Raw genomic sequence first — 17,023 nt, 5'->3', positions numbered from 1 at the left:
CTGGGAAACCTTTTCACCTCAGAACTACACACAAGAAGGCAGGATATCACGTGGCCCTGGTGATTGAGAGGGAGAGGACTTCCTGCAGCCTGCTGAACCCAATACAATAGGCTCTTGCAATTGAATGGGGTATGTTAATTTGGGTGTGGACTGTAAACAGAGCTCTGCCAGCAAGAAGAGACATATGATCCTTGACTCCCAGGTTTCTGGGGGCGGACCCAAACACTGAAGTGAATTGAAGGCAAATATATGTTTTATAAGAACACTGATAACTGATTGTAACCAGATGACAGAAATGTACAATTTGGAGATCCTTAATCTAAGAAATGTACCAACAATTTAAGACTAGACTCAACTCTGTACAATGTTCTGAGGCAAAACCCCGCTAATTATTAATACTACTGACACTGTATGTATGCTAGAGACACGATAACTTAGATTAATATGCTCAGGAAGAGGGTACAGGTCTGTGTAAAGATTTGATGAAAAACCAATGTTGAAAAAGCTACCAAAAACGAAAATAAGTTGTCATTTTTGAATGCAAGCTCTTAGGAAGATCAGAGTTGAACAAGCATGGACCATAAGTAATCTGTAATATGTACATGTAATGTCAAACAACTGTGTATCTGGGAAATATGTGTAGTTATGAAAAATGATTTCCTGAGGTAAAAGCAAAGGGGAGTGTTCTTTCTGTATGCCATTAAGATGACACCTCATGACTCACTCTGACACACAACTCTGTTCTCCAGTGAGAGCACAGAAAATTCTTCAACCTATCAGAACCCTGAGTGGGTTGGGCATAGAAGATGAGCCGACCCACCCACTTTCAAAACACATAAAAGGAGACAGTGCAGGACAGGCAGGAGATTCATTTTTCACTTTCTGCGGAGCACGCTGACAGGCGACTTCACATCCAGAGATCCAGACTGACTCCAGCTAGACAGAGACCAGAACTTAGAAGGCCTCAAAACCTAACCAAACTATTCACAGCCGGGCGGGCTGTTTGAATTCTTTGCTAAGAACTTTTGCCAGAACTGGTAGCAGGCCCAGAAGACAGAATTATCCAGAGAGACCAGACCCAGACCAGATCGCTGAGAGCTGACCCAGATCGCTGTGAGCAGAACCAGAGAGCAGACCAGACCAGAACCAGAGATCCGGAACCAGAGAGCCAGTACCCAGAGAGAACCGCAGCCAATCCTGACCCGATCCGTGATGAAGTCGCATTCCTGTCCAACATATAGTGTGAGTACTCAGCCAGAACTGTGCAAAACCAATCTCTTAGTTTAAACTAATCTAATTCAAACTTTTTTAACCTATTGAGAACTGCATCATAGAAATCGTGTCCCTTCTTTTGATTCAAAGCTGCAAAACTGTCATCTGTCATTCTGAACTTTAAAATTTCATTTCGAGAATCTACCTTCACAAAATCGTCCGTATCTCGGGAACCGTCTGTCCTAGGAACGTAATTTAACTTTCATCTTACCGCTAAGATTATAAGCTTTCCAACGAGCCCTAAATCGAATTGCTACTCCTTATTAGTGCCTCCGTAATTGCGCTCGACGCACGCGACTAAATTGCCACGATTTGACATTTTGCTTCATTCCAGCCACGTGTGAAAACATTTATCTTTTGCTTCCATCACGGCATTCTGTTTTCAACTTGATAACCATCCCTGAATCATTGATAGGGCTGGCCTGAACTGATTTAAAGTATCTCTCACTCACCCTGAACCTCCTATAGGGAATTAAAAGAAATTTGAGTATATTTTTCACTTCATTGCCACCACATTTAAAAGGATTTTGCCTGCGTTTAAAATCATACCTGTTTTCCTCTAAGCTCGCTGGGGGGAACTGGAACTTTGAATTGCATTTGTGTGTATTCCTGAGAATTGTGGGTGTTACTTCCATCTCCTTACATTGCATAGGGGGGGAGTGAATTGTCAAAGAAAAAGTGATCACAATATCTTTTGCTGAAATCATATCAAGTTTATTTCTGTACTGCCTTTTATTCATCTTTGCATCTCCTTGAAACCATAAAGCATTCTCTGATACCTTATTCCCCTGTTCCAAGTCATAAGTCTCCAGAACTGTGCTATTGTAGGATTACCTATTGCTGATTACTGCTCATATTCACAAGTGTGATATCAATTATTAATTTATTATAAAAGTGCGCTATATATATATATATTGTTTAATTCTCAAATAAACCTTTTAAATTTGCAAAACAAACTTACTTCTTGGCTCAGTGGGGTCAGGGGGATTCTAAGAGAGGGGTGTTATATAAGGGTTGTCATCCAGAGTACACGAACTGGACATAAAAATATATAAATAAGGGCTTCCCTTGGGCATCCCAGACCAGGCACTGACTTAGTGGGATTGCTTCATTGGAGTCATTAACAGTATGTTAATCAAGAAATGTTTAGTTAGCAAACTTTGCTAATCCATTTTGAAAACTAATTTATGCCTTGCATTCTTAGAGGTATGGCCTTAGCAGCTCTAAAAATGGGCATTGGGTGCTATCACCTGGACAGTGAGGCGATGAAGGAGCAGCAAGGTCTCACAAATGAATACATCCGCTTGCTCAAGGGGTACATCTATTTGGTCACTGAAAGTCCTATGTGATCACATTTCTAGTTATGGCTTTAGCAACAACTCCATGAGACAAAATTAATGGTTTAAATTAATGCATATTGGGGGGGCAGACTCTCAGCCAATGAGGCGGCTCGTCGGAACAGGGGAATTACCAAACGTTAATCCTCTCGCTCCGAACCGCCTCACAGCTGGAGGCTGCCATCTTCCCCCGCCAGAGAATGAGGTAAGTGCTCCGCCACCCACCCCCTGCACAGCCCCCCTCCACAGATGTGCAACTGCAGCAACACATCAACACCAACAACCTCGTCCAAACCTACCAGTCGGGGTTCAGACCCAAATGCAGCATAGAGATGACAGCCATACAGGTGTTTGACGATGCCCTCAACATCCTTGACAACAACCACCCCTGCCTCTTGGTTCTACTTGTCCTCTCATCCGATTCTGACACAGTAGACCACAAGGCGCTCACAGACACCCTACATTGGTGCATGGGGATCAGTGACCTTGTCCTACGCTGGTTCAAGTCCTACCTCGCCAACCGCCAGCAGTTTGTTCACATGGACTCCTCTAGATCACCAATGCTACCAGTAACCTGTGGAGTACTGCAGGGTTCCATCCTCTCCCCAGTGATCTTCAATCTATACATGGAGCCGCTGAGAGACCTTGTAACCACACACAACATCCACATCCACCAATATGCCTCAAGATCGACTCAAGGACATCCACAGGTTCCAAACCTGCCTCGCGCTGATCCATTCTTGGATGTCCAGTGCATACTTGAAGCTCAACCCCTCCAAGATCGAATTCCTACTCCTCACCAACAACACAGAACACCAAGACACACAGACCTGGCTATAAACCATGAACCCTGAGAAGTTCCTTGGGTTCGATATCGACAAGCACCTCTCCTTCAAGACAACATAGCTAAGAAAGCGTGGACAGCTTGGTACCAGCTCTCCTTCCTGCAGAAAGACAAGCCCTTCCTCCTTACGGACAGCTTCAGATCTACCGTTCAAGCACTGGTCATATCCCACTTGCATGGGGGCAAAACCCCCCTTGAAGGCCTCCCGTCATCCTCTCTTGTGCCCCTGAGAAGTGTCCTACACACGGCCGCACAACTCATCAATGGGTTACGCATATACAACCACATCACCCTCGGCCCTCATCAACCTTCACTGGCTTCCACTGCATGCACAAATCCCTTCCATCATGTCTTACTGCATCATCTATTATGCAGTCACACTCAAGTCACCTAGCTACCGTACAGAGAAACTCAGCATCTCCGTCAGACAGCATAACAATCCACTGCTGCAAAAAGGAAAGGATCAGAAAACAAGCCTTCTCTGCCTATGCCCCAAGACTATCAAACCTCCAGTCCATCAGCATCAGACTCACCTCCACACTCCTACAATTCACAAAAGAACTCAAGACCCACCCCTTCAAGGAGCCTCTCCGCCTGAACACCTAGACCATCGTGTCGCCCTCCATGCCTGCTGGCTCACTAGGCACTGCCCGCCCGTCTCCCCCCTGCCACTCTGTACAGATGTACCCCTCCTCTGTGCCCCCTGTATTCTAACCTCCCCGGTGTATATCTGTTCTGTTGTTACCTCTGAAAAGCGCTCTGTTATGCATCTGTACTGCTGTATACCTCTGTAAAATGCTCTGTTTTGTATCTGTATTGTTGTATACCTCTGTAAAGCGCTCCGTTGCTTCTCGAAGCTAGGTCTGCACTGAACAAATAACATAATAATAATACTAATAATAGTAGCATCATGAAAGTTAGAAATGGGAACAGCGACCAGTTAGGTTTGAGAGTTGTTTCCTGGAACTCCAGAGGAAGCCAAAATGTGTTCAGTAATATTGATGCAATGCACATCCTGAGATTAGGTAATGTAATTTTGATTCAGGAGACGTGGCTCATGCAAACTCCGGTTTTGGATGGCTATCAGGTGCTTACACAATTGGCAAGGCCCAGTAATGGGGGTAGGCCTCAGGGGGCCTGCTGACAGCAGTGGGCTTTACTCCAGGAATGAGGGCATCTTTGATTCCCAATCTCCCTTTCGGGTGATGGCTACGAAATGTACTTCCCCCGATGGTTTAACGAATATGTTGATCATAAATATATATTTGCATCAGGAGTGGCTGATTTGCAAGATTTCCTTCAGGCTATATCTGATTGTACTATTACTTGGACTAACTCTTACCCTGACGGAAGAATTCTTGTGGGTGGCAATATTAATTCAAGTTGTATCATTCCAGAAAAACTGGATGGAAAATGGGATGTTATTAGAGAAAGCTTAACTAATGAGCCTAAAGTTCAAAATGGTTTGATGTGGTGGTCAACCATGGAGGCACTGGGTTTGAGCCTATTTTACACCATGTCAGTAGGGGATGATAATGATATGCCTACTTGGAGACGAGGGGAACACTTTTCAAGCTTGGATTACATTTTTGCGGATAAGTAGCTGCTATGTAAGTCTTTTAGTCAAACATAATAATTGGCGTGACCATGCAATTGTTATTGCTGAATCTAATATTTGAATAAAACCGCAGTCAAGTCCGTGTATGGAGAATGTGAAGTAACTTGTTCTGGGAATGCAATTCGGTGGTCTGACCGGAATATTGCACTTTTGAATGAAGAGCTGAATGGTGTCATTAGAGGTACCCCCCTAGAATGGAAGTTGTGGGTATTTAATTCTCAGTGTTTCGACGATTTCATGGGGGAACTGCTTTATCATGTAAAACAGAATCGCAAATTCTCCTGCAAGGTAAGGGGGAAAACTCTATCTTGGCAGAAGTGAAGAGGAAGCTGCATGGGGAAATTATGGCTTTCAAAGTGGGTAGTAAGGGGAATATCAACTTTGGCCCAATTTGAAGAAATTAAAACAAATATATAAACATTTCTGCAAATCCATAAAAGCAACTATTGTGAAGTTGGATGTGGAATGTATGCTCCACACTTTAATTAAACATGGCTCTAGAGCATTTTGGGTATTAGTTAATAATCTAGATCCTTCCCTACAGGCCAATGTACTGAATGCAGTTTTCGAAACCCAATGGATGGATTTTTTTAGTGAGATTTATGGAGTTGGGCCAATTGACAAGGAACTTGATCCGGACATTAGCAAATATATATTTGCTGATATTGAGTCCATATATATTGAGTCCATATGGGAAATGAAGGTTGAGTGTGAGGACATTGGGGACCTAATAAAGAGATGTAAGAAGTTGCATGCCCCGGGGTCTAATGGGCTTACGAATTACACCTTGAAACTAGACCTAGTAAACTGGTCTAGTGTTCTCTATATATTGTTGGGAAGTATAATGGACTTAGGTATTCTTACTGTGTCATGGTGTATGGCTAATGTTGTTACTATTCTTAAGAGAGAGGCTCAAGGTCCCATCCAAAAAATTACCGACCCATTTCATTAATCGATGGAGATTGTAGAATGTTTTCATCTGTACTTTTAGCTCACGTAGAAGAATGGGTGCAGGTAACTGGATGACTGAGCCCCTTTCAGACGGGTTTCCGCAAAGGACACTCCACAAACCTAAATGGTTTGATGGTGAAGGCCCTGCAGGTTTCGGCATTGAATAAGGTGAATGGGTGCACCTATTTGGCATCCATTGTCCTCTCCATGGCCTTTGACAAGATATCTAGGAGCAGATTGTAGAGTAAACTTGCTAAATGGGGGCAATCGGTTGGTTTGGTCTGTTGAGACTCTTGATGGGTCTCTATGAGGATTCTGGTATTTTTGTAAGATTGAACAAGGGTGGTGACTTGTCAGAATGTATTAAAACCTTTACGGGCTTGACACAAGGATGTAATTTGGCACGATGCATGTTCAAAGATAATGGCCTTGTGGTGAATCCTAGTAAGACCAAGATTCTCAGGGAAAAAAACTCGCTTCGGCAGCACATATACTAAAATTGGAATGATACAGAGAAGATTAGCCTGGCCCCTGCGCAAGGATGACACGCAAATTCGTGAAGCGTTCCATATTTTTAAAAACAGACTCCAAAGAAGATTGGGAAAAATGGAAGAGGGAGATGAAGAACTATAAACAGTGGGTAAAACATCATAGGTTACAACTCTACCAGCAAGATGCAGAAAATATGCTAAGATGTCTCAGTTCAAAGAAATCAAAGAAATCAAGTGACTTTTGGTCAATAATCAAAACATCTAACCCTGCAAAAGAAACAGATTCAACGAACGCGGTCGAGGAAAAAAGATGGAAAACATATCTAACGACTCAATTACAACTACCAGAGACGCGAGAACCACCCCAAAAAATTAATCACATAATACCATGGGTAGACGTAGCAGATCCCGAAGAAATCGAAAAAATCATAATCAACTTGAAAACATCAAGGGCCCCAGGACCAGATGGGCTGACTAACGTCGAGCTGAAGCAAGCACCTAAAGCCTGGACAGCGATTATAAGCAAAATTTTCACACACTGTGCTCAAACAAAAATGGTCCCAGAAACGTGGTTATATACGCATCACAGCTACTAACCCACTTTAGAACCTGGGCAAGGCAGGCGCCGTGCTTTGACATCTTCCAGACTGGTTTTCAAAAAAATGGAAGTACAAGCATTAACATTCTAATACTTCAAATTTTGAAAGCAAAAGTGAGAGAAGGGGCTCCCTGCGTCTATTTGGCCTTCGTAGATCTATCGAAAGGCTTCGATAAAATCGACCGGGAAAAGCTATGGTCTAAACTAGAGAAATGGAAATGCCCAAAATCTATTACGGGACCCATAATAGCACTGCACAAAGATACAAAGATCAGAGTGAAACTAAGCAAACAAGGCGCCCTGAGCGACGAGATAATGGTCCAGCGCGGCGTTAAACAAGGCTGTCCGTTAGCCCCGGCCTTGTTTATAACCTTCTTGGGAGATTACCAACAAGAGGAAAAAACGATAAGAAGCTTCCCTCCCAAAATTGGCAAAAGAAGTATTTCGAGGTTGTTATATGCAGATGATGTCATTATCATCGACCAGACGCCCATCGGCCTACAGAGAAAATTGGAAAATCTGGCTAGATACATGAAATCTAATAATCTCGAAATCAATATAACAAAAACTAAAGTGCTGGTTATGGGAAAAAAGACGACGAAGCGAAGAAATCTACCAACATGGAGACTTGATGAGCACAAACTAGAAGTAGTGGAAAAGTTTAATTACCTAGGGGTATCCATAGACGAATCAGCAGTTGAAAAAACAATGCAAGACCTCCTATGGGACAAAGTGAAAAGGCTTACGGTTCAAATAAAATTGATCGACAAAAAATTTGGCAAATTCTCCATCATGCCAGCAATAAAATTCTATAACGCAAAGGTGGTGCCGGCGATCATTTATGGTATGGAGGCCTACCTCAACGTGCCCCAACCGTTATGGCAAAAACTGGAGGGCTACGTGTGGAAATCTGTCTTGGGTTTACCCAAGTCAACGTCTATGGTGGGTCTCTATGAGGATTCTGGTATTTTTGTAAGATTGAACAAGGGTGGTGACTTGTCAGAATGTATTAAAACCTTTACGGGCTTGAGACAAGGATGTAATTTGGCACGATGCATGTTCAATCTTTAAGTCTCTGATGTGGTAAATCACCTGGCTGGGTTGGTGTGATCACACCTAGTATAGGCTTGTTGAGCGTTTAATGGTTGGCTTATGTAGGATTCCTTTTTGTTATTTGATAACTCCTGGACTGGTCTACAACATCTATTATCTAAGTTTTCCTTGTTTGCCAAAGATAATGGCCTTGTGGTGAATCCTAGTAAGACCAAGATTCTCAGGGAAAAAAACGAAAGGTAGGGTCTAGTTCTTGGAGAATCGGGCGATTGGAACGGTGGACTCTGGTTTATATAAGTATCCAGATCAGTGCTCGGTCAGGGTGCGTGATCATTAGAGAGAGTCTTTTAAACAAAGAGATGTTCCTGAATAACCGGGTACTGAAAATTGATAGGAAGTATGAGCGTTTTTCTATCAAATCAGCTCTTATGTTTTACAAAGGTAAGATAGTCCCAAAACTAATCTATGGCTTGCATTTGGTAGACAACACTATCTTTAAGGTTCTAGACCTCATTGAAGCAAAAATCAGGTGTAAAATATTGAAAGTGCCTAATGCGATGCCACTATTTATTTATTTATTTATTTATTTGTAGAGCGCCGAAATGCTCGCAAGCATCGGGGCACTTACATGAAGACATAGACAAATAGTGAAGACAAACAATATACAGGACGATTCATTACATATAGGGGTTGTCCATCAGAGGTCGTAAAGCATTATCTCGAATTACTTAAAAAGCAAGGTTTTAAGTTTTTTACGGAAGGAAAATAGATTTGATTCCAGTCTAAGGCTAGTCGGAAGTTTGTTCCAGAATGCTGCCGCACGAGTGGGGAAAGCTCTTCCTAGACCTAGTTCTTTTTTTAATTTTAAAGTTGTTATCAGTCCCTTGGCTTCAGATCTTAATGTTCTGGTAGGGTTGTAGGGTGTAAGTTTGGTCTTAAGGTAGGCAGGTGCTTTTCCATAAAGGCATTTTCGGTTAGGCACAAGGACTTGAATTGTTCGCGGTCTTCCATTTTCAACCAATGTAGGTCGCGTCTGGCTACGCTGATGTGATCTCTCCTTGATTTTAGTTTGATGACTCTTATCGCCTGATTTTGAATCAGTTGGTACTTGTGTAAGCTTTGCTTGCTGGCACCAGCAAGGAGAGCGTTGCCATAGTCCAAACGTGATAGAATGGTGGTTCTGGCAATAGTGGCGCAATTTTTCATTGAGAAGGGGTCTCATTGCTTTGAGGAGACGAATGTAGTAGTTGCAGTTTTTGCTGACATACATGGCTTGAGCCTCTGCATTGAGTGTAGCTTCCAGCGTCATGCCAAGTGTTTTCACTTTACCAACTACTTCAATGCAAGATTCCTTGATTTGAAATGCCTTGTAGTCGGATGTCAGTTTAGCGCAAGCCTGAGTAGATCCAAATACCATTAACTCGGTCTTGTTGCTATTGAGGCACATCCAGTTATTGTTCATCCACTCTTCGATATTCTTGTAGAGGGTGTTCAATTTAATACTGTCTTTAACATAGTCACCGCTCAATTCCATGACTAGCCGAGTATCGTCAGTGTAGTTAGTGAAAAATACTTGAAGTTGTTCTAGTAATTCACACAGGAGGTGTATGTATATATTAAAGAGCAAAGGTGACAAGCTGGCTCCCTGGGGAACTCCACACAAGATGTTATGTTCGATGGAGAATTTGTCTCCCCAATGGACGCGTTAAATTCTATTCTCCAGGAAGGAGGTGAGCCAGCTTATTGCTTCTTTAGAGCAGTTTGCAGTTTTGGCTAGTGCTTGTTGTAAGAGCTGGTGGTCTAACAGATCAAACGCCGCACTTAGGTCTAAAAGTACTAGTAATCCTGTTTTGCCCTTATCCATAATTTCCAGCATTTTTGTTTGTAGAGCTAACATTGCTGTCTCTGTGCTATGCACTGCTCTAAATCCGGATTGTTGTGGATGTAGTAGCTCATTTTTATCTACATATTCCTGTAGTTGAGCTGTAGCGATTTTGTCCATGACCTTAAGGGTGAAGTTGCAGTTGGTAATGGGCCTCAAATTGTTGGGGTTGCGCAGGTCTAAGTTGGGTTTCTTTACCAGTGGAGTAATGGTGACTTTTTTAATATTGACTGGCACTGTTTTGTCTCGGAAGGATGAATTTACAATTTTTGTAAATAAAGGGGCGAATATGTCAGGGTGTTCAAGAATAATTTTGGGTGGAAGCTTATTTTCCACACAGGATGACGGTTTCATAGATACCAGTGTTTTCTTCATGGTGTCAATAGAGATTTGTTGAAATTGGAATTTCTCAATCCCCGTGTCCGTCGATGATTCGACTAAGGGGTTAGGTTGTGGCATAGTCTGAAGGGCAGATGCAATTCGTTCTCTTGCTTTAGTAATTTTATTAGCAAAAGCTGTCTGAGTGTTATCACATTCTGATTGTGAGGAATTAAAATTTGGAATCAGGGCCTGGGGTTTGTCAATAGATTTCAGTATATCGAAGAGTTTACTTGCTGAATTCGCTGATGTTTCGATTTGACTGTTGAAATAGTTCCTTTTGGCTTCAATAATACAGTTCTTATATGATTTTTCTAGTGACTTCCAACTGATCTTATTGTCGTCAGTAGGGTTTTTTTGCCACTGTGCTTCTCTAAGGTTTTTTTCCTTTTTTGAATTGGTCAGTTCTGGTGTATAGCATTTTTGGTGGTTAGAGTTGGGCCTGACTGTCTTTTCGCGATTGGGTGCTTTTTGGTTTATCAAACTTAGCATATGATGGTCATATTTGCTAATGATAGTGTCACAGGAGTCTGTTTCCTTAGTATCGGCCAGGATTCTGTTAACGCAGGATTGTAAATCAGTGCTTTCAATATTTTTAAAGTTTCTTGAGTGAACTTTCTTAGCGTCGTTTGCAGGTTTTTTTGCTAACTGAGGGATCAGTAGATTGAAAACTACTTTGTAGTGGTCAGACCATATACATGGAGTAGTGATAACATTGTTTGTTTCGATGTTGTTGGAAATAACCCAGTCTAATTGGTGCCCATTGGCCATGGTAGGGACGTGGTTAGATACATTGAACTGGATTTTTTAAAGATTTTTTTCAAGATGAATTGCTTCTTTATCTTTGGTGTCACTGCGCCATCGGTTCAAATCACCAAGGATAATTGTACATTTGTTCTGTCCTATTAGTGAGTTAGCGTGGTGTATGAGTTCGTCATTGAACTCAGAGTCAAGTGATGGTGGTCTATAGACAAGTAGGAAGTTAATACAGTTGTTATTTGTGGGACAATATTTAAGGTGTAATGTTTCACAACCTGAGCATGTTGTAGTTGTGGGGAACACAGGTATGGAGTCTCGTGATATTATAGCAACCCCACCCCCTTTCCCACTATCTCTGTTGGTGTAGTGGATTTTGTAACCTGTAGGGACTGCTATAGAACATGTGGGACCTATTGGGTCCTGTAGCCATGTCTCAGTAATGCACAAGATGTCTATATTATCTGCCAGTATCAAGTCGTGGATGCATTGAGCATGATTATTAAGAGATCGTGTGTTCAGTAGATATACTTTTAGGTCGTTCAAAATGGAGGTGGATAGAGTTGCCTCATTTAGTTCGTGTGTGTTTTGCGCCTTGATTTTTTTTGTGGCGGAGTGTGTAGTGTGTGCTTTGGTAGGAGAGGTCTGTGCGCTAATGGGCGTTGAGCAGGTGTCTTTGGAAAGGTCCTTCTTAGTGCATTGCAATTTAATTTCAGGTTTATCAAGGATCTCTAATATGTGCGCATGTATAGCTTCCGTTTTTTGTAGCTCTTGTAGCTTTGCGAAGAGAGCATTTACTTTAGAAAAGCCCATTCTTACCAGAGATTAGGGCGTGATGTCGAGGAGATGTAGGGTTTCTGGCCGAGGGCGACGGGCTCGGCGAGGACCGGCGCAGACTGGCTTGCCACAGAAGCGCCGGCGCTGAAGTGCCTGAGGTTACTAGAAGTATGCAGAAAATGCTTCTGGGAACTGTAGTTCCCGTTAGGTGACTTGCACACAACTCGCACACAACAATCAGAATACGAGTACTTGCTCGTTGCTCAACGTATCAAAAACACAGTAAAAGCAGTTTCAATGCGCAATGTGAGAAAACACAATTTAAATGAGCAAAGTAACAAAAAGTAAATTTGTCTAGGTAAAGCTGTAAGGCACTTAAATCAATCAGGCACACGGAGACAAAGTAAGTATTTCGAATGCTAATGGAATTTCTAGTAATACTTTTCCTTTCCTAACCCGGACTTCAGGGTAACTAACCTCTAACAGGAGTCGTGGAAGAGAAGAGGTAGATATGTGATGCTCGGCGGGACTAGCACTAGCAGCCATTAGATTTGAGTCAGGGATTGTCTCGATGAGGGCACACGTGCAGTGGCGAATACTTGCCTTATTCTCAAAATTAATCGACCCGATTCCTCACTCCCTTTCTGAGCTATTAGGAAAACAATTCCCCTCCATAAAAAATAATTGCGACTCACTTTCCAAGTTGGAAGAGAGGTCCCTAGTTATTCTTGAAAATGTGGTGATGGACAGGGATTCTTTTTTGGGCTAACCCCGGCAGAGTAAAGAAAGCCTTGTATGACCATGACTGGGTTTGCACTACTAACCTATTTCATTCGTACCCATCCCTCTATAATTTGTTATTTGATAACAGAAGGCAGGGGGCCCCATCTGTGATTGTCTCGCAGTTTCCAAATAATCATTACAGAAGGTTCCTACTGAAAATAAAATGGAATCTTCTGTTAACTAAAGAGATCCTGTTGAGAAGAGGAAGAATCTCTCAGTTACAAAACAATTGCAGATTCTGTCATCTGGGCCCAACTGAGACTGTGCGACACTTGTTCTTGGAATGTGAAGCTTTAAATACAAGTAGGAGGAAATATTTCCCTACTGTATCGGATCAGGTCCATAATTTGAGTTTGCTGAATTGCGACCATATTTGGAAAAGCTGTCTCAACATTAACTCTATTAAAGAGGGCCTCACAGTGGTTGGTTTTATCAAAACTATGAATTTGATTAATTAAATTTGATGAATTAATGAATTGATGTTTCTTTTAAATAAGTGGGATGACAGCGTCTTTGGATGTATTTTTATGAGATGAATGCCTTGTTTTCACTTTGTTCTTCTGCGTGATTTTTTGCTATTTGATGTATTTGTGTATTATTGGATGTATTATACGGATTTTGTAAAGGTTTCTTTAAACCAAATACAAACAAATAAATGCATTAATTAATTAAAATAATAATAATAATAATAAAGAGAAACCCTGCTGGTAAATCACAAACCAGGGTGACAATGGGGACTCGAGAGTATGGACTTCAGGTTGTGTATTAACTTCCACACAATGCAGTGACACGTGGTGAATAGAGCGAGAACGGGGATAGTGCCTGGAGAATAGACATGGCTAGGTATGGGCAGATTTAGGAAAAACAATCACATGCCCTGCCTAGCCATCAGTACATGCATTTTCAGGACACACTCTTCCACCTCTTGGCTGTGTCCTGTCGTAACGTCCCTTGTAGTCATTTCACAGGTCATTGAAGATTTAGTTACAGAAGTAAGGGAACGGTCAAAACTACATTCTAGTGACTGACACATTGGGTGGGGCTGATTCACAAAACCTGTGGGTCACAGGATGTGATAAACCAAATGCTCGGACCATACTCAAGCCAGCAGGTGCTACATGCACGTGGCATGGGTGGGTTTCAATCACAATGGCTGAGCAGCCCACCATGCATAGCTAAGGGTCAGACACGGGAAAGTCACACAAATATGGAGTTGCAGGCAGCATGCTCTTGTCAGCAGGCCAATATTCCTCCCCCAGTGTGGATGCTGGAAGTCCTTTTAAGGTGATGAACCTTAAAGTGATTTTCATCTGAAATGCCCTTTCTACACTTCCCACTTTTTAGTTTGGGCTAATAGGTGTCGCTTGCAACACCTAAAAGCCGAAACTATTACATTGGAGTACAGATGAGGAGGAATGCCATATGAGGAGGGACACACAGTCTATAGGTGTCGTTTGGTTAGGTGCCCACCCATTTCCTGCCCATGTGGCCAGTCCCATCCATTCCTGCGTCTGCCTGCCCAGAACCCTACCTCTTGGGAACTCTTTGAGCTCGCTTTAATCAAGCCTGACCATCAGGCTTTGCATTCAACATGCCTGCCAGTGTTTGTTCAAAGCAGTCTTCTCAGAGTTAGTGACTTTATTGGAGTTGTAAACTTTGTGACATGAAGTCGATGGGTTGTTCAATTTATACAAAAGCAAATACAAACGTCAAGGAAACAACATGTGTTCAAATGGTTTGTTCTGTTTTCGTTAAGATGTGTACTCGGCAGTGTGGACAAATACACTAACGCGTGCGCAAAAGGTGCATTAGCCTTTTATTCCCAAATCGCTGGCTCTGATCCATTGCACTCCCATCCTCTCTTAAACGCATCACAAACAAAAATGCAGAACTTTTAAGAGCCACACAATGCCTAAAGCACTGCACACCTCAGGGACTCCATATGATTAGACACACAAGCACAACATGGTTTTACCCGAAACAGACACAGCAGAATGTTCTGACAGACACAAATCAGTGACTTGAGGTGTTTATCCCCATCCGCAGGCGCTTTGACTCTTAAAAGTACAGCATCTCCCAAGGTATGATTATGATATGATGCAATATGATTTGGTATTTATAACACACCTGTATACAATTAGGCCTGCGGCCTCCAGCGCACTATAAATAAATAAACATAAACAAAAATAAATAAACACAAGTGTTTCTAGGCACCACAAGACAAGGGAGGGAGAAAGAGGGAAACAGAACAAACGATCCTACTAGGCCTTGTGTAATTCAGATCGCGCAAGTGCGACAACAAAGTGCAAAGGGGGAAAGGGAGAAGGAGAAGTGCAGGGGAGTGGAAGGGGAAAGTGCAGTCAGGGCACCAATGCTCTGGGTAAGCGCATGGAGGGCAGTAGAAGTTATACTTACAGCCCCTAAGTATGCAATAGGCCCAGAGACAATGCAGGAAGACTGGTCATGGAGGGGCCCGGTACCCTGTGAGGCTCTGAGGGTACCCGGAGACCAGTCAAGGCAGGCAGATAGGAAGGTTAGCAAGGAAGAGGGAGAGAGAAGGTAGAGGAGAAAGGGAAGGTCTTGAGCACCTTCTGGAACTTCAGGTGGTCCGGCTCAAGTTTGAGAGGAGCAGGGAGGCTGCTCCAGAGGGAGGCATCTGCATAGAACAGAGATCTACCCCCCCCCCCACTCTCAGTTTGGAGAAGCGTCTGAACCTCAGAGAGTTCGAGGTAGCTGAGCGAAGGGCTCCAGAAGTAAGGTATTTTGGCAGAGAGAGTTAGCTATAGTGCAAGCCGGTCCCCAGAAAGCCTTGTGGACGATGCAAAGGGTCTTGAACTTGAAGCTTGCAACCCCAGGAGGCCGTGCAGAGATTTCAGGGCTGGAGAGATGCAGTCCCTAGGCTTGAGGCCAAGGATAAAAGCTGCAGTGCTGTTCTGGATTAGTTGAAGGGTGCGAAGAATAGAGTTAGGCAGATTGAGAAAGAGGCTGCTGCAGTAGTCCAGCCTGGAGAGAAGCAGAGCTCTGGAGACAGTACGCGTTTGGGGCAAGGTGAGAAAAGGTAGAATACCTCTGATGGGTTGCAAGTGGAAGTGGGCCTTCTTGGCAAGGTCTGTGATGTGAGGAGAGAAGGAGATGGTGGAGTCGAAGATGACCCCAAGGTTTTTTGACTCTGAGGAGGGTGAGAGTAGAGGCCCAAGGAGGATGGCCCTAGTGCAAGAGGGTAAGCAGGGATCCCAATAAGCAGAATCTCAGTCTTACTGGGGTTGAGGCAGAGATCATTGGAGGTGCACCATTTTTGAATCACGGGTAGACAGTCAGGAATGAGCGAGGAAGGAGAGGAGGCTGAGGGGAGCCTAAAAGGGAGCTGTGTGTCAAACGCATAACATGGGAAGGTGGTCTGACTCAAAACTCACTCTGCGAGTCCCACTCATTGCAAAGTGGGTGTCAAGCTTTGTCATGCTACTTCACTCTTGGCTGGCCTGAATGGTTCTATATTAAGGGGACCATAATGACAGCAAGCTTCAAGTCCTGGGATTCAGGTTAATTTTCCGTACTGCAAAACAAAAGCATTCTGGCAGCTGTAGTTCTACTTGTGCAACAATGGCCCAAACGTCCAAAAAGCAGAATTCAGTGATTTGCTAAATGCAAGACAAGGATTAGAAGTATGCAGTATTGTAGACAATCGGTCACTAAATCCCTGGATTTCACTGGGCTTCTTAAATAGCCCCAGGCTAGGTTTAAGAAATTCAGCTGGTCCGGGATGTTTAGCATACACCACTTTGCATTCTGGGACCAGTAGTCCTGCTTTTAAGAATGGTAAAAGAAAACAAGTGACCAGTGGTCGAAGTGGGCGGGAGCGGTTGTGAGCGTTGATCCTGTACTTTTTTAGATTATGTTTTGCTGTTCCTATACTTTTATTTTAAAAAGAAACCGTCTGGGAATGGTTTCATTTTAAAATAAAAGGGTAGGAAGCAGTTGAAGCTTGCACTTCAGTGCACTGCACTGAACGTTCCCTTAAACAGCAGGCGCATTTGTTTGGGAGTTTGTTTTGTGCATGGGAGGGGGCGTGGCAATGGGGTTGTGGGCCAGCAGGGAATGTAGTTGTACTACTTCATTTCATACACTTTGACCACTGCAAGTGGGAGCCTGCAAAGCGATGTGAGCTAAAAAGCCAAAACTGGCTAAACATCTCAGAGCTCACAAGACGCAACCTCAGATCTCTTATTGAATGGAGTCCCCACTCCCACATGTGACAATTTGCACAGTTCTGTTCAAAGATCATG

At 43.1% G+C, this 17,023-nt stretch overlaps 1 protein-coding gene and 1 non-coding gene across 2 annotated transcripts in view; one reads left to right on the top strand and one right to left on the bottom strand.

Annotated features, from left to right (window-relative positions):
- The window catches only part of FGB (fibrinogen beta chain), a 39,598-nt gene that overhangs the window by 14,135 nt on the left and 8,440 nt on the right, over positions 1-17,023 (bottom strand). The window lies entirely within an intron of this gene.
- LOC138517091 (U6 spliceosomal RNA) lies at positions 6,496-6,598 on the top strand. Its single transcript, XR_011282367.1, has one exon. It is a non-coding gene; the product is annotated as a U6 spliceosomal RNA (small nuclear RNA).

Source organism: Ambystoma mexicanum, chromosome 6q, assembly GCF_040938575.1.
Source record: "Ambystoma mexicanum isolate Mex_15411 chromosome 6q, UKY_AmexF1_1, whole genome shotgun sequence".
Lineage (NCBI taxonomy): Eukaryota > Metazoa > Chordata > Amphibia > Caudata > Ambystomatidae > Ambystoma > Ambystoma mexicanum.
This window is presented reverse-complemented; position numbering and strand designations above follow the sequence as displayed.